This window comes from Sturnus vulgaris, chromosome 14 (assembly GCF_052056855.1).
Source record: "Sturnus vulgaris isolate bStuVul1 chromosome 14, bStuVul1.hap1, whole genome shotgun sequence".
Taxonomy (NCBI): domain Eukaryota; kingdom Metazoa; phylum Chordata; class Aves; order Passeriformes; family Sturnidae; genus Sturnus; species Sturnus vulgaris.
Genome location: NC_142256.1, coordinates 5495360 through 5522569, shown reverse-complemented (window position 1 = coordinate 5522569; position 27210 = coordinate 5495360). Strand labels below are relative to the sequence as shown.

The following is a 27210-nucleotide window of genomic DNA, read 5'->3' as shown; positions in this document are numbered from 1 at the left end:
CAGAAATTAGGGTCAGATACACACATTCCCCAGCCAAATACACAAGCATGGAAAAATCATCAGGATTTCACAAGTTAGGATTCTCCTGCCCTTTCACACCTTATTGTTGTGACCTAACTAGATGGGAGCTCTGCCAGGAACAAGCCCAGTCTGTACCAACACTGAGGTCAGGGACAAAACCCACTCTGCCTGCAGCAGGGCAGTCCAGAGCCTGGCAGCAGCACAGGCACAGCTCAGAGTGTGTGACACACTGGGGACAGCCCGAGGGATCCTCCTACAGCACTGCCCTTGCAAAATAAAGCGTGACAACATCCTCGTTGGAAACTGCAGTGCCCAGCAGGCTGCCCCAGGTACCAGAGCACACACAGCAGCTGGCTCAGCCACCGTCACCACGCCTGGATCACACAGAGCCCCCAGAGCACTGCCCCTCCAAAGCCCAGCACTTCAGCTCAAGTTCACTTCATTCCCTAGGAACTGCATCTAGCCTGCAGCAGAGAGGTGTTCTCAGCCATTCCCTGCTCCCACGCTCCCTCCTCAAATTAAAAGGCTGTGGCAAACATGGAATACAAACAAATTCCCCGTGTTCAGTGGCACACACCGCATTTCTGTCCATTATTAGATGTGACAAACACGAGAGGGGGCAGAGCAAAGGGCAGGGCACTCAGCGATCTTGTCATACAAAACTTCTCAAACATGCTCAGAGCAGTGTGGGATTACTCAAGGCTTCCCAGGCGGTGGGTCAGCAACACCAGACGTGCAGCAAAAACAGCGCCCTGGGAAACCGAGCCCGAGCCGGAGGAGAAAAGAGCCCAGCACACATCCCTCCAGCCCCGGCACCAGCCTGCCTGCCCGGACTGCTCGCCACCTTGGTCTCCTTGGCAATCACCCTGTTACACCAAAACCAACCCACGGACACAGATCCTGCCAGGGGCAGAAAGAGGTCAGGCTAATGCCAAGAATTTGGGGACAGAAAAACCTCGAGTTCTCCCAATCTGTCCCATCCCGTGTTCAAGGTAAGAAAACAGTGCTGGCACATCCCATGAGCGTCCTGCTCGCAGGGCACGGTGCAGGATGGTTTGTGCCGGGGGTTGCAGCCTGCAGGACACACGAAGCACAGTGTGACACGTGCAACCCCTGCAGCACTGCATGCACTGCATGCAGCCTCTCCCTCTGCAGACTGCCTTTCCCAGGAAAGCTGCCCAGGGGAAGTTCCTGGGAATGAAATCTCTGCCACTCGAGAGGAAGGGAAGGCAGGCGCTCACTGCCCCGAGCACACGCACGGTTCCTCCTTCCCTCCTGCTCTTCCAGACCCAGGCACCCACCCCACACCGTGCTGATGTGCCGCTGTTTATTTTTCCAGCATCTTCAGAGAGCGGCTTTCCCTTGTGGCAGCTCGCCCCCACAGCTCTGTTCTCGGGCACACACAAGGCTGCACCGCTGCTGCCTTTTTGATCTCGAGGCAGAGGTGAGGGGGCTGGAGGAGGGGGATGCGGTGGGAATTCCTCCACCCCCATGCTATTGGTTTGCTTTTCAAGATGCTCGGCAGCACTGCACGAGGCTATCCTGTGCAGCAGAGGCTCTCTTTAAGATGATATCCTCACTTTCTTGGGTGACCTTTTCCCCCTCTGTGCTTTCCTGTGAGGGTGAGGGGGCTGTAAGCGATCCCGGAGCATCCCCGCCCCCAGGGCTCCTTTGTCCCGGTCACACATCAGCATCCCCATCCCCACAGCCGCTTCTGCTAGCAGAGCAAGGGGGGAAACCCTGGCACAGGGATGTTTGTGTGGGCAGTGCCTCTGCCATGTCACTGCTGCAGCTTGCTTAACCTCAGCCAGAGCAGAGAAGGAGGGGCAGGAGGACACCTGAAGTCCCCAGGAGCATCCTCCTGCATTCCCCAGGAGCATCCTCCTGCATTTCTCTGTAAGGAGCATTCTCCTGCATTTCTCTGTGAGCATCCTCCTGCATTCCCCAGGAGCATCCTCCTGCATTTCTCTGTAAGGAGCATTCTCCTGCATTCCCCAGGAGCATCCTCCTGCATTCCCCAGGAGCATCCTTCTGCATTTCTCTCTGAGCATCCTCCTGCATTTCTCTCTGAGCATCCTCCTGCATTTCCCCAGGGGCATCCTCCTGCATTTCTCTGTGAGCATTCTCCTGCACTTCCCTGGGAGCCTTCTCCTTTTGCTCCCTCCTCCCGGTTATGTCTTTTGCACCAGTTCCGTCCAGGTGGCAGAGCCCAAAAAACAATAACAGGGATATTGAAATGCCTTTCTGCTAGAGAAACAGCAGCAGCAGTGGCTGTCAAAAGAGAATCTACTCCAATTTTTCAAAGGGATTAGGAGAAAGTGAAGATAATCCAGGCAGCAGCTGTAAAAGTCAGGCACAGGAGAGGAGACTCACGAAAGCAGCATGCCTCAGTCTCCAGGAGAAGCCAACACCTGACACCTCACTGACATTTCCTGCACCACACTGCCGAGGGCTGATGCCTCAGACTCAGCTGCCCTGGCATTGAGGAGGAAAAACTCTTCGGAGATGCTGTGAGACAGAGCTGGAGCTGAGGTCTTCCAGTTGCCTTCTAGAGGTGACACTGGGGCAGCCCATGAGGAAGAGTCAAACACAGGCTCAGAGTGGGCAGGACGGAATCACCTCAAGATTTGTACATCAAGAGTTTTTATATTACAGCAAGCCTTTTTATCATTTTTAAACATGAATTGCTACAACCCTGATCGAGATTAGCACTACTTTACAAACTGGTTTTCCTCTCATGCCTTCAAGTCCTCAAAGTGTATGTTTTTTTCCCATGGATTTTCAAATGTTCAGTATTTTCTTTGCAGATTATTTCTAGAAAATTCACCACTGGCTCAGCATTTCCTATTAAATGATCTCTGTGGTCATTCTTAGCAACTTTAACTTATGGGCACGGGTCAAACCACACCAAGTCACACCTACAGCTGTGCTGGATATAGATATCCAGGCAGACAGGAGCCCACAGCCAGCAGAGTGTGGGAGGAAGTGGCCAGAGATGCTCACAGACATTATTGCCTCTTTTAGACACCAAGCAGGGATCTAAATAGATCCAACAAATGCAGCTGAAGATCTGTGTGGCTTTACATGGGAATTTTGTGGTCATCAAAGCTTCAGATTAGCATTTCAAGGGGAAAGCAAAGTAATTATTATAGTTTGTTACTAATTTGCAAACAGCCCATTTCCCACCATGCATATTAAGAGTATCCTGAAGACTTCTACAGCCTCAAGAGGAATAAAAACCATATTATAGTAATAATATGGGCAAATTACATGTAAAACTCAGAGAAATACACATTTTCAAACACTGTATTAAAACCTATCAGGAATCAGCCTCCCCACCAAGCCCAAATGTCAGGAGGGAAGAAAATACCAATTCAGGCACATTTAGTACCCAGGATGGGAAGGGCTCCTTGTACCAGCAGCACTGCCCACTCCTGCAGCTCCACCCCCAGTCTTGCAGCAGCTGCTGCTTCCAGGAAGCCTCAGAACCTGCAGGCACCCAAATCTAGGCTCTGTACAAAAAAAAAAGAACATGGACCATAAAAATGAGCTTCCGGTTCTCAGTTGGAAATAAAATCTTGAAATAGGCAACACAGATGGACCTAAAAGCTCATAAACAAGAAAACACATCCAAAATTGTTTTTCAAAAAAAGAAGAAAACCCGTCCATGTGAACTTTCTGAGGTGTAAGTCATGAATTTTGAGCACTTAGAGCTGGCAAGGATTCACAAACTCCTTGTAAAGACACATAGAAGTAGGTTCCAGAATTCCCAAGTCCCAGAGAGCACCTGGACTCCAATAAGCAGAAAGTGGCTGCTTTTCAGCACCACCTTTCCTCAAGTCAGTGCCAGGGGTGGGCAGTGCTGCTGTGGGCAGTGCAGGGCCTGCTCAGGGCTCTGGCTGAGCTATTCCCAGCAGCCTGGCCCTTCCCTGGCCAGGAACAGAGGCAGCCACTCCCATGGCAGGACAGGCATTTAGAGGGAGCAAGACTGGCAAAGCCCAGCTGAAGTCAGTGCCAGCACATTCTGAGATTTTCACTGCCTTTGGGGACACCCACAGATTGCTCCCCACAGCAAGTTGGATGAGTGAGAGTTTTTAAAGGTGTGTTTTACAGAGTTTCTGCTCCCCAACATGTCCCTAGCCCATGCCCTGTGTTTTCAAACAAAATCTCTTTGGTGCTTTCCCTGCTGCTGCTCCTGCAGGGAGAGCTCCCAAAGCCACCAACAAATCAGCCTTCCCTGTTTGCCTCCAAAGTGTCCTGAAGCACAGGCACACAATCAGCCTGTCACACTGCACAGCCCTGTCCTGACACACTTCCCCAGAGCAAGCCTCTCACCAGCCCTGGCTGTACCCTCTGTCCTGGGCTCACTTCGGGAGTGAGGACAAAATCGTTTTGTTTTGTTTTGTGCAGTCCCTGACATCCCAGAGCACAACTGAGACTCTTTGGCCTCACAAACCAAGTACAAATTCCAAGAAAATGAACCCATTGAGTTAACCTGAAAGTGTGTCCATCCCCTGCATGTGTTAACAGCAACTGAGAAACTCTCTTCATTTCCTTCATTTTCACAGACACATTTGAGTTCCCCAACTGATACCTGACTTCACAGAGTCACAGAATGCTTGAGGCTGGAAGGAACTTTAGAAATCATCTTGTTCCAATCCCCTGCCTTGGGCAGGGACACTCTCCACTGTCCCAGATTGCTCAGAGCTCCCTCCAGCCTGGCCTTGGACACCTCCAGGGATGGGGCAGCCTCAGCTCTGGGCAACCTGTCCCTCACCTGGTGCCTCCCCTCAACAGATTCATCTTCAGTCTTACAGAACTCTGTGAGCTCCTCACAGAGCCATTCCCCCACCTGTGGAGCAGGGACAATACCTTGGCCATGGCTGCTAGGAAGGTAAATTCATCTCCATTTGGGATATATCATTTGATGACAGAACAACCAGAGGGGGAAAAATGCCACTGACTTTGTCCCTGTTTTTTACTTTTCTCTTTTTAGTGGTGGCAGGAAGATCTCAAAGTTTGTAAGAGTCATAAGACATTATCATGGTATACAGAACTGCTAATGATGAGCAGTTTAAAACATTCTATTCCTTCAGCTCATGAAGATGATGAAAATTATGATGATAATGAAAAAAATTACAGCAAAGTGAAAAAACATCATTGAAATAAACCACGAAGATCCCACATGGAGAGAAGCATACATTTGGAGAGATCATTTATCCCCTGAAGCCATGGCTATTGTAGAATAAAGTTAAATTGCTTGCAGTTCTTTCAAAAGACAACCTGTTTCTTAGAGGTATCAAAATCGTTTGGGATCCTGCAGTTGCTATGGCAACTTGTGCTGCATCCAATAACAAAGTATTGTGTGCAGTTAAATAAATCTGCTAAAGTTCTGTCTGCCCCGAGTTCCCAACGCTACACCAAGTTATTGTGCACCCTGAGAAACAAAGGAACAGTGAAAAAACATTTCAGCATTGAACATCAGCATGTGGAAAGCACAAACATTCCTCCACAAACATTGCCTTTCAGGATATGGCCATCGTGCCCCTTTGTGAGGTTTTTTATGTCATGGGCAAATGCAAGCACTTATCCAGACACACCCAGGTGGTGCCAGGCTGGATCTCAGTACAATAACACAGAGCAGGATCTCTGACATGTTCTGACACTGGGCTGGTAACACAACGGGCTTTCCCTCTGACATGTGGTATGCATTTGCTGGGGGAAAAAAAAAAAAAAGAATCTTAAATATAAAATGAAATGCCCTGAGATGTACCACTTTATCATTCTATGCCTTTCATCTGCTGCCTCCAAGAGCCACAACATTCCAGGCAAAGCAGAGCTGTGTTATCATACCCCAAGCACACAGCAGACACGCAGTGCCCTCCACGTCAGTAACCTGCAGTGCCAGGGCCCTCCATCTCCTTTTCCATCCCACTGCTTTTCATAAAGGACTTCCTGCAGGAGCACAGATTATTTGCAGTTCGTTTGCATACTACAGGGAGAAGCTCTAACACACTTCATAAGTGCTTCATTTGCTCCAGCTGCTGGCTTTATCTCAGCAGGGATAACCAGCCTGTGAGCCAAGAGTCCTCCCCAGATGAGCCCTATCTGCCAGCAGCCAGCTGACATTTCTTCCAGTTTAAAAGATTACCTGTTTTTCTTGTGGTAATACCTAAGCAAAGATCTATTCTGAAAAAATAGCAACAGAAAACCAAACCATTCCTCAAAGGCAGAACAATAGACTCAGATTGCTCAGGAGCGAGGCTTGGAGACTGAAACAAGAATCACAATCTCTGCAACATTACTGAGGCTTGAACACTTAGTTCATCAAAGCAGGAAAAGCCAACTCATCATTTCTGATTTCCCCAGCAAATTCCTGGTATATTTTGTAGCTAAGAGAAGCTGCATCATTCACCACGGGGGTTTCTAATGGCCTGAAGTCATCTGCACTAACAAAACGTGGACAGGCAGAGTCCCAGGCAGTGGCACAGAGGAAGGAGGACTGGTGGTGCCAGCCAAAGTGCACAAAAACAAGCTCTCTGTCGCTATCAGACTTCAATTAAACGGCTTCAAAACTCGTGTAAAAAGCAAGAGAACCCTCCGGGGCTCCCTTCTAGGTTGGTATTATTTGAGTTATTATTTATTTGCTGGAGTACATGTTTTTGGAGCAGGTGTTTTCTTTCTGCACTGGGGTTTTGGGGCAGGAGCCAGGGGAGGATGCTGGAATTGGACTGAGGACACCTCTGCCAGAGAGCAGCTGAGGCACAGGGAGCCCTGGCACACCCTGGGGACACCCACAGTGGGGAGCAGCTTCACCTCGTGCTGCTCTTCCCCCGGCAGCAGGCAGTGGCATGAAAGAGCTGGGTTTATTTTCACATTTTTGTGACTTTGCCCGTCCCTTTGCCCCCACGCTGGCAGCGTTTGTCCCCCCAGCAGCGTGTCCTGGCTGAGCCCGCAGGGATGCCCGTGCCCAGGAGGGCACACACACAGTTGCTAGGGCAACACTACCCCCAAATTTTCTGGCCTCCATGCATGTAACACATGAACCTTAGCATTTAATTGCCAGATGAATTTCAGGGTGGCACACAGGAAATTACTTGATCTGCAGAGCAGTGGTTCTGGCAGGCAGCAATTCTGCACATCAGGGCTGTTCTCCTCACCCACCACGCTGCACAGAAAGGTCCTTTCTCCCTCCACCAGCCAAAATCCTCACACGAGTCTCTGCTAAAGCCTCCTGCTCCTCACAATCCCATCCAAAGCAGGGAGCAGCCCCTTCTGTGGTCAGGGGAGGACAGGGAGGGCTCACACTGTCACCCATCCAGCCAGGAGCAGCCTCTTCCACGATCACATCCTGCACAAAATAAATCCCACAGCACACACGGCCTGCCCTGCTTGGGCCAAGGGTGCTTTCCTCAAAAATCTGTTATTGCAGAGAGCTCTCACAACAGGCAGGCAAAGCAATAAACCAAATTCTTCTTCCCAGTAAGGATGCCAGGGAAGGAGAGCTGGGACCTGCCCCCTTCAGCTCCTCCAAAGCCATAAAAACCAGCCCGAGGACACCTGACCCCTGCCAGCACAGCAAACATCCCCAACCTCCTGGAGCTCGTGACCCCACCAAAAACTTCTTGTTTTCAACATGCCTCCTCTGTATAGAACTCCAGAGATTAAACACCTACCCACACCCCAGGGAGTACAGTGCAGAATTCCTTGGGGTTGGGGACTTTTAAACCTGAACGTTTATTTTGCTGGCTCTGTAATTTTCTTGACCATTTGCAGGAGTGAGAATCAACCACTTACCTTTTTTTTTTTACTTCAGCCCCTTATTATGAGCACATGAGGGAAGGAGAGAAGTGGGAGGAATCTATTTTATTTCTTGACCACTTTAACTTGTTTATTCTAGAAAATAGCATCCAAATGCATTCTCCAAGAAAACAGAATGATAGTACCTGCTATCAGCAGCAGGTATGGAGAGCTCTCTGCTCAAGAACTTTCCATGGGCTTCTGCCAGGAGAGGAACCTGAACCAACATGAAAACAAGAATATGGGAGATTATTCAGAGTTTCTGTGAACAGTAACTCCTCATTGAACCATTTAAGTCTGCAAGGGTAATGCAGTATTATATAAAAAGCATTTCCATTCATTGCTCCTCAACATTCCCACTTCTGGAATTCAATGTGTTGCTGAATGCTATTGTTGTATACATAAAAATCCAGATGTTCAACAAAAACAACCATTCAAGATACAGAATTCACTTCTACCTTCCCATTAACGTCTACAGACAAGGCTGGGAATTCTCTGTGAAAAATAAACGTGTCAAGTGTGTTGAAGGTAGACAGGCCACACCAGCTGAGAATGTTCCAGGTGCACAGGTGACTCTCAACAGCTCCCTTCGGGCACTGCCAGTTTTGTTCTGAAGGAAACAGAGGAGACCAAGTGGCAGAAGATGAAATGTGTAACCTGGCTACATTTGGCTGCCTCTGCTCCCCTTGTGTGTCTGCCAGCACAAATCCTGCCAGGGGTCTGAACATCACCCCACAGGGATGGATCCAGCACCAGTGGGGTGTGGGAGATGCCCCAGGCAGGCAGGGGTGAATTGCCAGAGCTCAGGTGTGTTAGGTCACACCTCTGGCTGTCTCTGGAGCTCATTTATACACTCTAAGCTGTGGCAGGCTCTGTGCAGGCTGCACTCCGGGCAGGCTCTGCCATTCCCACCTTACACAAGCCCTTAGTGCTGGCCCTTGGCCTCCCCAGCCCTGCTCTGCCACCAAGCCCAGCTCGGGAAGGCACCTGGGCATGACCAAGTGGCAGCAGCTCACTCTGCAGAGGGAGCGCAGAGGCAGGGAAGGAGAGCAGCGAGGATTCCAAGGGGCACTTCCCTTCTGTGGGTCACTGCTGAGGCAGACACTATTCAGCAGAGCCCCCAGCAGCACTGGGGCCCTCCCTTCCACAAATCTTCACGGTCAAAATGTTCCAAACCCTTTGTTTGCAGTCTCTCTCACCCTCTGCCCCATGCAGAGACATGATCATAATCCTCTCTCCCCACCACCCTCCCTGCGTGCTGCTGTTATGGGATCTCCCCTTCTCTCACAAACCAGAAATGTCCTTCCCAAAACCCACATGGCCACGAGGAGAACCCTCTGTAGCTGAGCCCAGGAAAGCCTCGGGGCACCAAACACAGCTGTGATGTGTGCTCTGTGCTTCTCCCCACTGACCTGCTGCTTTTACAGCAGCCATAGAACAGCCTGGCCACCACAAGGATTTTTCTACAATATCCTCTAAACCCTCTCACATCTGTCTCCTGCTAAAATACTCTGTCCATGCAGAGACACACACTCCCACTGTCCAGGCTGCACAGACTTCAGTTACCTGCAAAAACAGAGGAACAGGCACCCAGTCCTGTTTAAACAACGAAAGAGAGATGGCCCCAAAAGCCCACGTTTGAATGACAGTCTGAGCAGTGCTCGCTTCCCTCTCAGCCAGCCACTGCCTCCTCATCTGTAAAATGGAGCAATGGCACTTCCATCTCAGCCACAGTGTTTGCAAACATTAAGAAACGACTCTGCAGAAGCCAAAAGGGAGCACTCCATTCGCATGCAAATTCATGTAAAAAATTAATCCTCACGTGGTTCCAAAAACATGATACATACAAATACATTACTGCAAGCCTGAGAAATTTAGCTTTAGAAATGCAGCCAACTGTTTTCTACACTGGCTGGGCGGAGGAAGGGAGAATCTGACAATGCACCTTCCTGTATTTAACTGTTAACTCTGCATTCTAAATCTAATATTGATCCTGAATTTTCCATCGGCGTTTTGACTGCAAGAGAGCAGGGGACAAACAGGAGTGGCAAAGACAATCCATTTATTTCACCCTTTCTTCACTCCTGGGGTCAGCTACTCCCTCTCTGAATCAGTGCTAGACCTGCCTGAATAGCTGAGAATGAACCTTCCACAAAGTGTGGATTTACTTTTACTAAATCCTCTAAGTATTAAAGCTCTTCACACCATTTGGTCTTGAAGTGATGCAAGAGCGAGGTGTGGACACCAGTGACAATAAAGCACCATCTGGCAAAGTGAACTCCAGGCAAACAATGACAAACACAAGTGAAAAGAATTGCAATGATTTCCACAAACATGTGAAATACTATAAACTGTGTGACTTAGCAGCTTCCTCCTCCTCACAAGTAAATAAACATGTCTGCAGAAGGTTGTTTGGTTCTGTCTTTTATATGAGCTGAGAATACACAGAGACGACCCAATTTGCATTCTGTCCTTAAAAAAAATACACGCAGATTTGTGAGCAAGGGGGGAAAAAGGGCGAGAAAGAAAGAAAAAATAAGAACTAACCAGACTTCACTTTTTCTTGGTTCTTTACTGTCAGGGTGATGTACTGGAAGTCTTTATTTCTTTCAGCTTGGGCCCCTCAGTAGTTCATTCTCCTTCCAGCCTGTTCTCATGCCTTTCTTATCACCTGCTGAGGCCTTGATCATGGACAGAGCAGACAAGCAGCAGGGGACAATTAGAGAGGAGTTCAGACTTTGATCATTTGACCATATGTGAATACAACAGCTGACCACATGTTTTAAAAGACAACTAACTTAAAAGTATTAAAAAAATCACAAAGCAGGCATAGATACTTAAATTTACATTTTAATTATCTGGCACAATGGTGCATTCAACTTTGCAGAATATTGAATTTTTCTTCCTAAATGTACACATGTACACATCTCCAAAAGGAAAATCACCACTTTGGTGCTTCTCCAGAGCCTAAAAAAGCATAGTCTCACTAAAATAAATATTTGGATGATTTAAAACATAAACAAACATATCTATCTAGTAACCTGCAGTTTTTACTGACAAATAAATCCACAAATAATTTCTGTCCTGCAGACAGCCCAATTTAAATAGAATAACACTGTATTACTTTACCTCTAAAAATACCATGTATTTAACAGTACACACACATATGACCCTGCACTACTTACAAGTGATTTTTTTTTCCAGAACCTGTTAGCCTTTAAAACTTCATACAGAAATATAACACGATTTAAAAGCTCAGCTGTTGTAGGGACTTTGTTCTTACTGTTCATCTGCCTGCTTTTTCTTTTAAAAACATGGAAAAACAAATCTTCATTTACTCAACTGTTCAATCTTTGCTAAATCTTTAAGTTATCGAAGCAAAGGGTCCAGTTGTGAGCAGTTTAACTGCAACCACTTGACCCCAAATACTTGGGAAAAATCATTGTCGTAAATTTTTGTATACAATAGAAGTTATCATCATTTGTGAAGATACAACATCCACTTATCTTCTGCACCTACCAGATAATTAACATATTCATGAAATGGCTATTTACTCTCAAATAGGAGGATAATAGAAAAATAACACTAATTGTTTTGGCAGCAGTTTGTTTAGGAGTTATCTGAGGCAACAAATGTTTCTTTTGTAGTTGTGGAAAGGCAGAAATCCTCCTTTCTGTAAACACTTCTGTCTTCAGCTTTCCTTCCTCCCCGAAATTTGGATACTACCAAGGAAAAACTGTGGAATCAGTGAAAGGAGGAGGAGGAGGAGGATTTAAAAATTAAATGGTAGTTAGTTTTCCTTGGCTAGCAATTGTTTGCATATTTTTATTATAACGGAAACCACAGAGTATAACAACATTTTGGAAAATGATGTGTTTTGCAGAGTACAAGAAGGGCTGTACCACATGCTGACCGAACAAAACAATGGCACTAATGGGGCATGAAGGGTGTGTACAAAATATTTTAAGAGGCTCAGGCTATTCCAACATACAGGCTCGTTTTGTGCTTCTCTCACCGGGCTATAAAATGTCCCCTTGTTGGCCCAAGCCCGCCCGGAATGAGGACAGAGCTGAGAGCCGGCAGCAGCTCAGGCTGAGCCTCGGAGCCACAGCTGGACAACAGCTGGACACAGCAGCACTGAGGGCCCGGGCTGGGGGCTGGGGGCTCCGGCCACTGACCACTCGTGTGCGGGGCTCTGACCACTGACCACTGACCGCCCGTGTGCTGCAGCCAGCAGCATCCCTGATGGGCTCTCAGCTCCAGCCAGCCAAGGGCCACCTCAGCCACAGCCAGCCACAAGAGTGGGGTGGCCACGGGCATGGGATGGCCACGGCCACCTCAACAGCCTTGGGTCCCCTCTCTGGGATTCAGAGCCAGCAGAGAAGGAGCACAGCATGCAGCTGGAAGACAGGAGTAAGCTCAGAGAATGGAAAAGGAAACCTCTCTTGGAATCTTAAAGAAAGGAAAGAATAATGTGTGGTGTTTGTCTGCAGCCACTGAACCTCTCTTGCTTGCAATTTTAGAAGATATTAAAGCTAATCAAATATGAATTCTCAGCAAATTTCCCACTTTTTCAGCCCGAGGCTGAGAGGTGAGTGGCAGAGGGTTTCTGGGCTTTCCCAGGCTATCCTGGAAGGAATTTGGGGTTTTTTTTAGAAGTTCACCTCCTCAGCACCATACAGTAGCCTCAGCCCTCCAAAGCAATTGTTCTCACCGAGAATCCTCCTGCACCTAAGGGCTCTCTGCAATAAAATATGGACGCAATATTAATTAAATATAGATGCAATTTCCTCCTCCTTTCTCTCCTTAGCTGCTATCAAGAACATTAGTTCAGGCGCCTGAGGAAATCCTGGCTATTGGGGAGCAGCTGCCACCCTCGTTAGGCACTGTGCTCTGTCAGGCAGGCACAGCCCAGCAACAGGACCTGGCTGCTGCCCTGCCCATTCCCAATCAGGACCTGGCTACTCCCCTGGCCATTCCCAATCAGGACCTGGATGCTGCCCTGGCCATTCCCTAGGCAGGACCTGTTTGCCCCCATTCCCACACACCAGCCCTGGCCAGGGGCTCCAGCCCAGCTGCAGGCACAGGAGGGGGCACCCTGGGCAGAAAGGGGATCCCAGTGACGCCCAGGGGGTTTGGGTGCTCCCCCAGCGCCCCAGGCGCTGTCTCTGTGCTGAAGGCACAGCTGTGGGTGATGTCTGCACAGCCTTTGGAGAAGGGCTTGGCAGCATTGCCATCTTTGGGAAAGGCTGAGGGAAAGCCACTGCAAGGAACAGTGTGGCAGTGGCAGCTGCCAGAAATTCCTAGCCCAGCAGACAGAGTGCTCAGAGTGTTCCAGCTAAGCAAAGCAAATCCTGAGCCCGTGGCACTGCTCTAGGCCCATCCCCACCTTGCAGCCACTGAAAAGAGGGGACCAAACCCCCTCCAAGAACAGCAAACCCAGTGAGCAAGAGGGAGGGACCCTGCCCCTAAAGGATCCTTTGTTCTCACTGTCAGACCAAGAGGACCCCAACTTCCCTCCTCAATCCTGGCTGGGCAATTTGACAGCTTTGCATCTGAAGTTGTATCGCCGGGACAAAAATATTTTGAAACAAGAATGAAGAGGCCAAAACAGGGATAGGGCACGGCTAGGACCTCATACTGCACTGTCTGCAAGACTCGTGTATGGGTGGGGAGATCCATCCTCCCAGTGCTGCACTGTGCCTTGTGAAGCTTTCCTGGTGATGCCATTTTCTGTACCATGTGAGCATCCTTCCTGCATCCCCAGCACCACCTGCTCCCAGTTTCACCAATTTCCATTTAATGTCCTCCATGTGTACAATGGGAGCACTGGTACTTCCTGACCTCACAGGTATGCCTGTGTGCCTGCATGTGTGAAGATAAATATATTAAAGATTGGGAGCCATTCAGGCCCTGGGCCAATGGGAGTCATATAAGTGCCACAGAGACTAAGACAGATGAGGGCCATATAAATAGATGGCTGGGGAGCTGCAGCCCTGAGGCTACAGGCAAGAAAGGGGCAGAGGCAGAGACAAACCGTGGGAAAGAGCCCTGTGTGAAGTCGCTGACAGAACCCCAAGTGCCGAGAGCACGGAGCAAAGCCCTGCTGCTCCCCCTGAGAGCTGTGCTGCCCAGGGAGGAGCTGCTAAGGCAGCCCGGGGACTCGCAGGAGCCCTGCCGTGGCCCCTGAGAGGTGCCAGGGCTGGGAAATGGCTTTGGCTCCCAGCACAGAGCTCCTGGGCTCTCCTGGCACTGCCCCAGCCCTTGGTGCCGTTCAGGCAGGGAGGCGAGGACTGAGCGGGCAGAGGTGTCCCCAGCCAGCCCATGACACAGGGACAGTGACCAGCGGCAGATCCAGCCCCTTCCTGCCTCTGCAGCCCCAAAACTGGGTGGACTTCAGCCTCCAGCTCTGTCAATCCTGCTGCGAAATGCACTTTATAAAAGTGTCATAAATCATAAAACGCATCTCCCCCTCAGATCCACTGCCTCTTCTGCAGCTACTGAGGAGGAAAAAAGGCACCTGGGAGAAATCTGGCCCACAAAGGTTCACAAAAGACTGCACACAGCGCCTTACTGGCAAAGAAAGAGAAAAGAACAGAGGAAGGGTAGAGACTGTAAGAGGTTAGAGGGAAAAGCAGAATATCCTTTGAGAGCTCCCTGAGCTGCTCTGCCTGGGAAGCTTTGGGGATCTCTCTCAGCTTTCAAGAAGAAGGCAGCAGCATTTTTCAGGGGAAAAAAACCCCATAACATCGAAGGGACACAGATCCTAACCATCAATATAGTTATAAAGGAAATAGGATGGTTTTGCCAAGACTGCAGCTGGTTAAGCCAGGGGAGAGACCGAGAGGGAATAAGAGGATCTGCTCTCCATTTCTCCATGGGTACACCCATACACTGCTGAAGCAACACCTCCTCTCAGCTTTCCTGTTTAACATTTACTGAGGCAGTGCCCAGAGGCCCTCCCAGATCCTCAATAATGCACAAAACACACAAACCCACAAAGGTGTTTAAAGGCAAACCACAGGGCACGGCAAGGGAAAGGGAACAGGCAGAGGGGTAGGGACAGAAAATACCTCTTGAAATTCGGAGCAGCCAAGAGCAGAGTCACAGGGCTGATTAAAGGACGTGCAGATGCATTTCAGTGGGAGAACTCTGTCTCATTAGCTTATCAAAGCCCAGCTTCATGCACACCTCTGTGGAACCAAACTGTGATAACAGCTTCCAGTCTAGCAAAGGCCTAACAGAAACAGAAGTTAAACACAGTCTGGGCTTAGAAGTCACTCACCACAGGTGACAGCCATGCAGATCCATCACTGCAGTTTTTTAATGAAGACAAAGCAGATTGTTTGGAAAAGCACCCTCATTCAAACAAATACACTCATTTCAGGAAAACCCTGTTGCCTGTTTGGGAGAGGTGATCACAACAGAATTAAACAGCTTTCCCTGCACTACAAGGATTCATCGAATTGAAAAGTAGTTAACAGTGGGGTCAAGGATCACAAAAAAAGTACTAGAATGCAGCAACAATACATATTTGCTCCTGTTTATTTCATAGGGAGAAGGAAGAGGTTTGGATATCTCTCCAGAGTCTTAAAGTGCTCTAAGATAAAAATGAATTCTTCAAATATTCCATACAAACAGGCTGCAATATACTGATGTTTAGTTTTTGCCTGGGGCTTAGAAAAGTTTGCAGCACTGCCATGTTCTATAAGTTTTCAGTTTAAACACTCCCTCCATTAAAAAAAAAAAAAAAAAGATCTTAAGTCACTGAAATTTATATGAATGCAAAGCAGAGAAAGCTTTTTCTAGGGAATTAATCTTTCCTTTTGCTCATCTCTAAGAGACTGATGCAGCAAAGCCAGAATTGCAGACATCCACACAGGATGATGGAATAGTTTAGGAACCCAGATAGCCCAGAGGTTTTGCCTGCAGGGACTCACGGGCATCAGATCTCAGCTCTATCCAAAATCTACCAGAACTGCCATTAAAATACAAGTTCAGGACAACTGAAGTTTTAAAGCATTTGACAGCATGACCGAATCTCACATACCCCAAAATCATCGTGAATTTCCTGAAAACTACACCTTTCTATTCTCTGTACACGGCTGAATGGGAGACAACTGCAAAGGTCTCACAGCAGGAGATGTGTGCCAGCAGAGCTGCCAGCACAGGTGAGCACAGCCCAGGTGAGCAGAGCCCAGGTGAGCCGGGACAGGCTGTCCGTGGCTCCCTGTGGATCTCCGTGGCTCCCCGGCTCTGTCCCCGGCTCTGTCCCCGGCTCGCCACCGCTAGAGGAGGGCAGAGTGCCACAGAGAGAAGGGGCCACGCTTCCACAGCTTTGAGAGACAAATTGCAGCCCGAATTACCACCACCAGACTTTGCACTCCCTTCTTACCGTTTCTGTTTTCATAACCGAGGAGTCTCCTCAGTTTTAATGAGATTCAGTCGGAGCTGGGGGAAATGACGTGACACACACACCCAAGATATCTCCACATTTTATTTAAAATTCAGGGGATCCCAAAGCCGTAGACATCACTTCTAATGATGTTCTTAATATTCTAACATTCTTAATATTAATATTCTTAATTCTTCTAAATCGTGATGATTCAGAGAATTTCAGCTGCAGAAATCAAGCAGCTGAAAGACAGTTACCTATTTTTCTTTTTGAACAGAAGCTGAAAGTTTCCATCTTTTCTATTCCTTTCTATAATCCCCACAGAAAGTCCTCAAAATATGAGCTGAATACAGAATAAAAGCTGACAAACCAAGACAGCAGGACAGCCTTCAAAAGGACTCAAATTTAAACATAAAAGATGATCTTCCCATTTTTAAGACCATTTCATCATTTTGGGTGGACCCAATCGTGAATTTTCCAGGGTACAGGACTGCTTCTTTTGTGGGCAAGTTTCTGGCGTTGGTGGAAAGCCAAAAGCAATGATTTGAGAAGGCAGCAGCACTGCAGAGCCCAGTCCCAGAGCCAAGGCTTGTTCACCAAGCGAGCACTCGCAGACCCTCCGAGGGGCAGCACGGTCCTAAAGGCTCGAGCCTACCTGTGAGCACAACACCTGAGTGGATCCCGCTCACCTGGCCAGGCTCTGCTGCAATCGCAGCTCCTGGCGCGGCAGAACCGAGCTCCCACCACCCTGGCAGGCACCAGGCTCCCCCTGGGGCTCCTCCCTGGTGGTTCCGTGCTCTGCTGCAAGATGCACGTCCCAAAACGACGAGTCCTGGAGCTCCTCTGCAATCGCCAAAAAGGGAAAATTCCCATGGTAATGCCCTAGGAATTCAGCTGGAGAGAATGGGAGAACTTGCATTATGAAGTAACAGCCAGCAGCAGGAGCAGGCACTGTCCATGATGCCAGCTGCAATTATTTATGTCTGTACACACACCCACACATACAATCACACACATGCAGAAATATACATTTAGGGAGAACAGATTTTACTTGTTGGCATTGCAAGTCCTTCCACAATATTTTTCTACTTAGGAAACTCATATATGATCACTCTATTCTTCTTACAGAACAAGTTCTCTGTTTCAAACAAAGAAAGTCTCTCAGTTGTGAAAGCATCTCCTTCTGCAGCAAATATATCAACTCCAGCCCACAGTATTAGACTGAAATTTCAGCAAAAAGCAAATAATACACACTTACTCTGATACATAGTCTACCAGAGGCAGTATGCTGAGCCACTAAACAAAAAACACCAAAACCAAAATCATTGATAAGACAAAAAAACTTTTCAAAGCATTGAATTTTAAAATCTTAGAGAGTAAGTTCTTCCCCAGCCTCCAGAGTGTTTTCTCACCTGCAATATCAATCACAGCAGCCAGAACTCAAGAGCTGGGATGTAGCAGAGCACTACTCTGGAACATGACATTTGAACACAATGCTGGCTATTTCTGAGCTTAAAATAAACCATACTACTTAACTGTAAAATAAACTCTACAGGCTCTTCCAAATAGCTCCATCAACTTGGATTAAATAGCATACATTTCATGTGGCAAGAGGTACACCATATTCAGTGCTGAATTTAGCTATTTTAAAAATTAATTAGGCAATTATACACATGGGGAAACTGTTCTAGTAATTTAGCTGCTTAATCAAATCCCAGGTACCAAATTATGGACCTGATCCTGCAGTTCTTATTCAAGTCAAACTCCTATTGATGTCAGTGGGAGTTTTGCCTAATTAAAGATCAGGACATACACATGTGCAAGGCTGCTTTTAGACTATGGCTTTGAATTTAGTCTCAGGAATATGAATATGGCTCTGAATCCCAAATCGTTGCCTACAAGTTTCTCACGTGAGACTTCGGGTATATTAATAAATATTTTTCCTAAGTCTGACTCAAATTAACTTCTAGGTAAAGTCTGGAGATTTAGCTAAAGAGTCTTACAAAGCTCAATGGCAAACTGACCTAGTTTTGCAATTTTATTTTAAAACCAATTAAATACTGCTACAAAAGAAGGAGCAGGTTGTAAAAATATCACCTACAAATCACACTTAGCTGCAGGAGCTGCGTTTGTGTTATTGTTTGGATCAGGACAGTGCACACACGGTGCCTCGAGGGCTCAGCTGAGTTCCCAAAAGGGACTGTCCCAAAAAAAGGCTCTGCCAAGCAAGCTGCCCCAGGAGCACGTGAGGAGGAGGAGGAGGAGGAAGAGCAGCATCCTCCCCCTCCCAGCCCGCAGTGCCCAGCACACCGAGCCCTCGGGGTGCACTTGAGGCAGCAGAATTGCCTTCACCCCTGGCTGCCCCTGCTGATGCTGCCCTGACATCCTGTGCTGAGCTGCCTCTCATGTGTCAGGGGGCAACGCCGAAGCAGCCAGGCTAGGAAAAGGTAAAGCAAAGTCAGTCAACAAGCAAGAAATCTGGTGGAGCAGAAGATTACTAAACACTGACAGTTGCCTGGTTAGTATTAGATGCTTAAAAGGGAAATGTCTGTCAAAAAAAACATGGGAGTGGGCACATAGCCCAGATCCCTTCTGCTCAGTGGCAAGGACGAGCAGCAAAACTCTTTTTATTTTAAGCAAAATAGAAACAACACTTTTCAGCGAGCACTGGGTTGTCTGTGCACTTGCTAAGTTACCCTCAAAGCAGGAAGGACAAGACCTTGTGTGTGTCTGAAGATAGAAGGAAATCACAATTCTGTCTAATACACTGGAGCAATTGACCATGAAAAGGTTACATGTTAGGAAATAATTATCTCTAGACACAGCTACTGACAAGGTCAGTGTCCACAAGGATTATTTCCTGCTCACCCAGGGCCTGCTGCCTGCAAGGGAGGTGGGTCCAGCTCCCAGCCCCACATTTCACTGATGCTAATGGCACTTGTGCACTGAGTGGCCCAGCAGCTGAAGCAGATAACCAGGAGTGAAGGGGTTAAGTGCCTGTCACAATAGAAACCTCTGGGGGCACTTGACCTTTTCACATTTTTTATTCAGGAATGAGCATCTTGTGCCTGTTGGAGGAAGTTCATCTACATTTGTCCTCATTCTTCACCCTGTTTGTGTATTGTCCCTTCCCTTCACTCCGTGCCCCAGTGTCCCATTAAGTACCAAGCAACCTCTGTTGATGAATATGAATTTAGAGCAAAGATAGAGGGGACACAAATACTGCACATTGATCAAGTGCCTTACAAGGAACTTAAACATATTCAAGGCATATGTTTCTGCCAAATAGCTTCCTACACATATAATACTCACCTGTCAGTACTTTGGCATGAAGAGGAAGAAAATCACAGATAGTGAACAGAAGCACTGTGCTAGCTGGAGCAACAGTCTGACAAGAGCATTAAAGATGTTTAAATGCTAAAAAAAAAAAAAGACCAAATCACAGCATTGACTTTCACACGCTGAAGAATGTGCCACAGGAGAAGGCACAGTGACACCTGCCCTTGGTCTTTCATTCAGCAATTAAGACTGTGAATTGCTCTGTTCCAAGAGGGAGGGTCTGCAAAGCAGCCAAGGAGGGGAAATCCAGAATGAGTTTGTCACCGTCTGTTTCGTTTAGAGGCAGATATTCTAAAAAGGTGCAAGCAATATTCAGGACCTTGATCCTGCTGGGATCAAGGAGAGTTGTGCATTGGCTTAAATAAGAGCGGGCTCGAGTCTTAGAGCACGTGTGTCCAATTTGTTAATGTTTTGGGTTCAAATAAAAAACAAATCTCAAGTCTTCCCTGCATGGGAGTTTCAACCACATTCTTCCACTGGGGGAGAGCATCAGGGCTTAGACAAGAAAGAGTTTCTGAATGATCTAAGTGAATGGTCCTGAGGAGACTGGCATTACTGTGAGCTTTGAACACAACTACAGAGGGGCTTTTATAGCTGTACTCCAGAGGGGAGATCCTCAGATGGGTCCTTTAATGCCTACCCCCATATGCAATCCAGATGAAACTCTTTATCAGATGGGGCCCGGATCTTGCTGCCATTAAAAGTTCTGCCACTGAATTCACTGGGAGCAGATCTATTTGTCTTAGATGCTTATACAGCTTCCCTTATCTCAGCTCCTCCAAACAGTTACCCTTCATTCTTTTGAGTCTGAGGATTACTGTTGTCCCCACTTTGCACACAGAGCACAGCCAGACCTGCTGAAGTAGTTCTGTGTCACAGGCAGATAACTCCAAGTATCCCAAACCTTAGACCAAAGTACTGTTCCACACCTTGTCACCACCATGAAACTCCTTTCTCAAGTGGAGACACACAAGTCAGATTACAGCAGCCAGTTTCCTTCTCTTGTTTGGACAAGGAGGAGCAAAGCCACATGAGAAAACAACATTCAAGTATCTCTCACTTCTTTCTTCAAATAAGTTTTTCAAACTTGTCTTCTGTCACTGGCCTTCCTCAGGAGTCAGCCCTTGGCTGCTGAACTATGCTGCAGTTCTAGAAAACATCCTTCACAACTTGCACATCTCCACTGGCTGCTTTCCAGGACTCAGTAACCCATCCCAAGATAAAAGCAGAGCTCCAAAACACCAGTAGATGTAGAACAGCACTCTAGCAACATTTCTAGGACCTTCAGTCACTGTCCACTGTGTCCCAGAGGTAGCAGTAACTGCACTGTCACCAAACTGTCCTTGAAGCACATCCACAAAGGAGCTTTGTGGAGGATTCAGTGCAGAGCAGAAGGCAGGTCTTGGCCTAGAACAAGAATTAACTGAAGACACCTCAAGCTCACACAGGAATGTTTCCTGGCAGTGGATGCTGCAAAATCCCTGAAGTGCTGGAAAACTTTCAGAAAGATCCCTTCCCCTCTGCCAAGGGACAGGCGTGCTCCTGTGTCCCCCAGCTCCAGGGGTGTGCTCCAGGCAGCAGGGATGAGCAGGGGCACTGCAGGGACAGCAGCAGAGTGAACCTGCCACGGGAACACACCTGCCCGTGGGAGGGGTCACAGCAGCCTCCTGGACAGGCAGCACCTCTCATTTTCCCTGGCAGCTTCACAGCATTCCTGCCTCCAGGGCTGCCACTGCCAGCCCCGGGCCATCATCCAGCCCATGGTGCTGGAGCACCGAGCAGGAAAACACTGAAAGCAAAACCAGCCCCCTGCGTGCTTGTTATTATTGCCAGTGCCAGCCCCAGCAGGGCTCCAACCACACCAACCAGTCCCCATGCCCTGGGGTGAAGGCTGTGAGTACCAAAGGGAACTTGGGAAACAGAGAGAGAAGAGGTGTCTGGAAGCACTCAAAGGAAAACCCAGGTTCCCCATTTCCAGACGAATACCCTGCCCAACAGCTCCCTGTCCATTTTCAAGAGGACTGACCCAAATACATAAATGAAAGCAAGCGTGTGTTGTTTATTTCCAAGTATGAATGGCATGGTTTCCCTTGGGCTCCATGTTTCTTGGAATTATTTGAACTGGAAACCAATCAGCCTGTATTCACTATTGATTTATTTTCTAAAAATCTCTCATCCCTAAAGTAACAGTGCCTTTCCATGTCTCAGCCTGCTGTTTAGTGACACAGTAATCTAAAAGTTATTGATCACTTGGGTCTCTACAGCCATAACATTTCTAAGTGCCTTCGTGTAGGACTATTTGCAACACAAGTACTATAAACGGCAGGGCTGCAAATAAAATCAGCAAAGATATTAATAGAGATGCAACACTTGTGTTGTAACACAGCATGGACAAGGGCCAGTGGAGGCCAAGAGGGAACAAGTGTGGTCATCATGAGAGAAGTGGCATTTCTCTTTGAACACCAATTAGGCCACAACCAAATTTTAGTCTGAACAGGAATCCAAGGCTGGACATGGACTGGTCACACCCCTCCCTGCCCGAGCAGGGCAGTGTGAGCTGGACACACCAGGATGGGCTCATTGTGCCAAAGCAGCTCTGCTTGATTTCAGTTTACCCGTAGTCCCCAACAGCCTGCACACCTTCTGCTTTTGTACAGCAGCATCAGGGTGGGGTGGGTGCAGCCCAGGGCACAGGAGCAGGGAAGGTGTGGACACCTGATGGGAGAGAGCTGCTGCAGGAGCCTCCAAGGGATGGTGCATTCCTTTCTGCTGCATTTGCTTTGCAGCCACCTCGACAGAGCCACCAGCACCAGAGTCCCAGCTGATCTGAGTCCAGACAGCACAGCAGCTTTCCAGTGGACCTGCCTCAGTGCCATGCAGGAGGAGACTGTTCTTTAGATCAGGTTCTGTCTCAGGAGAAATGTCAATAAGTGCATCAAACTCAGTGAGGAACAAGATCCCCAGGGAGGAACTCCAGTGCATTGCCCCAGCTGAGACATTCTGCAGATGGAAACAAGAAACATGCTGCCCAGCCCAGAGATGAGGTGTCTGCACATCAATAGCTGTGCCACTTCACCCCGGCAAGGCAGTGACCTGTGCCTTCCCCACCCCTCCAAAGAGAGCCAAGATGAGCTTGTGTTCCATGGCACAGCTCAGCTCTGCAGCCTGGGCTCGGTCCCACCTGGCACTGCTCTCCTCACCACCAGAAGAGAATTTCCCCCCATAAAACAAAATCAATCATGGGACCAGGAGAGCTCTCCCTGACACTGCTGGGCACTGCAGACAGCCACGCTCAGGAACACACTTCCAGAAGCTTTCAGGAAACATTTGCAACCATTTAAATTTCCCACCCAAGAAGTTCTGCACTTGTCAATTTACCTTATGCCACAGGTTTTTAATTTAGTTGTACGGGAAGAAACTTTATATGCCTCAAATTTTATACGTTAATGCCAGATGTGAACACAAGAGCATGTGTTCCCTCTGTGCTGCTGCACTCCTTGGGAAAGGATGCTGTCATGCTGCAAATACTCACAATCAACAAAACTCTTGCCCCTCTTCTTCAGCGTCTCCCCCAGTGCCCTGGGGAGCTCCAACTGGCAAGACAATCTGCTCATGCATACTTCCCGGCCTTCTGAGCACAAAATATCCCTGGATGCAAAAGGATTAAAGACAAAAATTTGATTTGCTAATTACAAAAGATAATAAGGAAACTGCTGAAGACCATGCACTGTCTATTGCAACACGAGAATGCATTCCAGCTGCTTCTGTGTATGAAGAGGGTGGAGATTATTGATCCAAAAAGCTTTTAAATTAATGAAGGTGCCAGAGTTTTTTCTACTATATAGACCTGAGATGGACAAACATTAAAAGCTGCAACTGCTTTTGATTATCATTGTTCTGCTTTAAAACTAGGAACTCTTTTGCACATTTTACTGGTTTGGGTTTTTTTTTTCCTGAAGTAAAATATTTTTGCCAGTCTTATCAGTTATTAAAACGTATCTCAATATATGATACACATTTGTCCTCCTGGACTTCCAGCACTCTGCCAAAGGCATCCCTGAGGACAAGGCATACAACTCCAAATTCCATGAATGCCATAAGGCATAAAAAACAGCATTACCTGTTAATGGCATCAAAGAGTTTGCATTTGTAAAACAATAAACAACATTTTCTTGTGAGAATCATTGCTCAGATTGCAATGATCTTCCCCCAGAGCTTGGCCAGAGGAGATGCCAGGCAGGAGCTGAGCCTCGCCCAAGCTCAGCTCTCATTTTCACCTTGATCCCTCAAGGAAGAAGCGGCCCTGCACACTGGAGGGCTGGGTGAGGATGTGTCCTGGGGCAGCCAGAGCAGGTGAAAGGGAGAGCAGGCATCTCCTGTGGCCTCTGTGTGTCTGTCACTGGGCACAGGCTGCAGCCTCAGCTCCACATCCACAAAGGAATTCATGTCTGGGTGCTCCTGCCCAGCCTGTGCCTGCCTGGAGCAGTTGCTCAGCACGAGAGCCCTGAGCAGAGCAGGGGCCCAGGGCAGCCCAGCATGGCAGGGCAGGCACCACCATGGGGCCCATTTCACTTTGATTTGTTGCGGCACTCTGGATGCAAGATGAAATCTGAGAGATGAAATCTGAGCAATTTCTTGCTTCTCTTCTTTCTGGACAGTTATTAACACTATAAAGAGGGCTGAACAGTGGGGCTTCCCAACTCCATTATTGTCAAGGCCTATTTCAAAGGCAGTGGCTGAAATGCCCAGTGCTGCCTTTGTTGATCTTGGGCTCAGGTCTCCGTGTTCACTCCTGTCAAAGCACAGGCTGAGCAAATTAAACACGAGCTTTCTCTGGAGGGTGGAGGAGGGGAGGCGAGGAGGAGCAGTGCCCCAGCCCCTGTGCCCATCATTGATTCCACTGGCCCAGCAGTGCCAGCCCTGCTGCCCGAGCCCCTTCTGGGCCATGGCTGGGCTGCCACAGCCCCTGTGCTCACACACAAACACAAAACACACCTGCAGGAGGGCTGGTTTGTCCCCCAGACCCGTGACAAGCTTATTACAGACCGTTTCAATTCGAATCAACTTGTCAAGGAAAGAAAGTGGGGAAAACGCATTAATTAAACAGCTTTACTCATGCAGAAAAGCTGCCAGCGTGAGCATTTTAAATTACCTGGGCACACCTAGTGGATTTGCATTCCCTTGGCACAGCTTTGCTCTGGCCCACAAAGCATCATCCACTCCATACTTCCATGTGAGCCAGGAACAAAGGAGACTGACAGCCCAGCACCACCTTCCCTGCTTGGGGGTATCCCTTCCCCAGGGATTTTGTGCCACTTTATGCAGAAACCTCGCTCCTGCTAGATGCAGGGACAGGAAGTTTGGATTCTTCTATAAAACTAAAGACCGAGGCAAAAAGAGGCCTTCTAGAAACAAAGGAGGTGGAGCAGTGCCAGCAGGGGGGTAACTGCATGCCATTGTTAAATATTAACATAAAATAAAGCAGTAGAAATGGATGTCCATCAGCAGAATTAGAAGGAACTAAGAGAGTTTAAGAACAAAAGGTTTACTTATTTAAATTACAGGAGATGAAAAACAACTGGGAACGCAATTTATAGCGCAAAGTACAAAGCTACAAGACTGCTAAATGTAATTATATTTCAAAGTAAGTTTCCCCGTACATTTTAAACTAAACATGTACAATTATTTTCACTAAAATAAAACTAATGACAATGTAGCCTTTAGATGTTCCATCCCTTCCCTCAATCGCTTTCATATTCAGTTCATCTCTTTCTATTAACCAAAGAGTTTGATTCCCTCATCCAAATAGAGGTCGGCTTCAGACAGAAGACTAAAGCTTGGAGAAACCACTATGAGCAGATTTTTATTTTTAAAAATTACCTCTTACTCTTAAATTCATTAGATTGCACTTTCATATTTATTTTTATCACTTCTCTGCACAAAGGAAGAGTGGAAAAGCAGCCCACTAATTAACTTCACTATTTGTCACATTTGATTTGTACATTTAGTCATGGCAGGGATGCTTAAGAGTAAAGATATTTAATGGTATTCAAAAGTTTAAGGTTTTGGAGGTTTTTACCCAGCTTGGGAAAAAGAGCAACAGTGCCAAAGGCCAGCAGGGTCCAGCACTGAGGTGATACCTGCACCAAGGCCTGGCTTAGTAAAACCACCCTTGACTGCACGTTTTGGCCCAGCATTCCCCGGGTGACAAGCCTGCCTCCAGCTGGGAGCCTGGGCTGTGCTCTGGGCTCCATCCCCACGGGCATCTCAGCCCCACGGAGTCAATCTGCCAATGGCTCTTTGAATTCCAGATGTTTCCAGCGCTGCCCCACACCACTGGACCCTGCAGAGCTGCCCCTCGTGTCCGTGTGATCAGAGCCTTTATTCGGCAGATCAGATTGAGCATAACAAATAAATTCAGCATAGCAAAATGCTTCCAAATAAATTCAGCATAGCAAAATGCTTCCAAATAAATTCAGCATAGCAAAATGCTTCTGGCCATTCCAGCCAAAGGGCATCGCTGATGGTCACCCCTTAGGGCCAGGTAACCTTCCAAAAAATCAGACTGGAGAGGTTTTCAGAAAAGTCAAAATGCTGCCACAACCAACTCTATCCCACTATTAACCTTTCCAGCAGAAGAAATGCTCTGAACCTCAGTCAAATATCAATACATTATATTTTTTAACGTTTCCTCTTAGTACAATTTTCATGCTTAAAATATATTTAAGAGCCAAGTGAAGCCTTTTTGTCTTAGTAAAAAATTAAACCTATGTCTTTCAAAACAAATGTCTTGCAACTCCTTGCTGTGACAAATATTTCCTGATTTAGGTCATCTCAGAAAAAAAAATCTTACTGTTTCAGATGCCAAATAATTGCCAAATGAAAAAAATAAAAACGGTTACTTGGGCAGGTCTTTTTAAAGTTAAGAACATATTTCAAGTGTTCTGGGCTGCAACAAGCCATTAGTTTTGATTCACCTAAAAAAATTACCAATTCACCAAAAAAAATCACTGAGAAAAGTAGCAGTCCCTGCTAATGAGCTATAAAAAACACATGCACATATCAATTAGTTTATGTTCTGACAACAGCCTGCACCAGATGTTTCAGAGAAAGACACAAGAAGCCTTGAAGTAGACAGATGTGAGATAATCTGCCTCCCACCACGGGTGTTTTCCTAATCCCTTAAAGCAGCAGCAGAGGTTGAGTATCTCCAAAAACAAGGCAGCAGTTTGTGTTTGCATTAGCTGTTATTAAAGACAAAGCAAGCAATGACAGATTTTACCTGCTCTGCTTCCACTCACTCACAGCTTTGCAGAAGTTTGGACAACGTCTCATGCCAGGTGCATTTTGGATTTCCATTTTTGCATTCTTTTCTGATCGGTTCTGGAAGAAAAATTAATGTACTTTTAAGAGAAGGACTTGAGGAGTATCCATCGCTCCACAGGCATTAGAACAAACTCTGCTGACGGCCTCAAGGCACACAACAGAATTGTCCCTTACACTCCTGCAGGGGATTTTACTGGTGACACGGATTTCACTGTGTCTTTTACTAATTTAAAAGAAAGCAAGCAAAAACTCACATTTGGCCAGGTTGTAAATCTTTGGGGAAGACAGAGCCAGCACAGCTCTGAGCAGGGTCCAGGCTGGCTCAGCAG

General features: G+C 47.4%; 1 long non-coding RNA gene across 1 annotated transcript in view; it reads right to left on the bottom strand.

The window, feature by feature from the left end:
• Nucleotides 1–27210, bottom strand: part of LOC148222117 (uncharacterized) — an 86230-nt gene that overhangs the window by 12620 nt on the left and 46400 nt on the right. The window contains exons 2-6 of the long non-coding RNA XR_015806665.1: nucleotides 26838–26938; nucleotides 25769–25934; nucleotides 23088–23203; nucleotides 14895–22555; nucleotides 10369–10502 (exon numbers count right to left, since the gene is read on the bottom strand). This is a non-coding gene — a long non-coding RNA (uncharacterized LOC148222117). The remainder of the gene's footprint in view (nucleotides 1–10368; nucleotides 10503–14894; nucleotides 22556–23087; nucleotides 23204–25768; nucleotides 25935–26837; nucleotides 26939–27210) is intronic.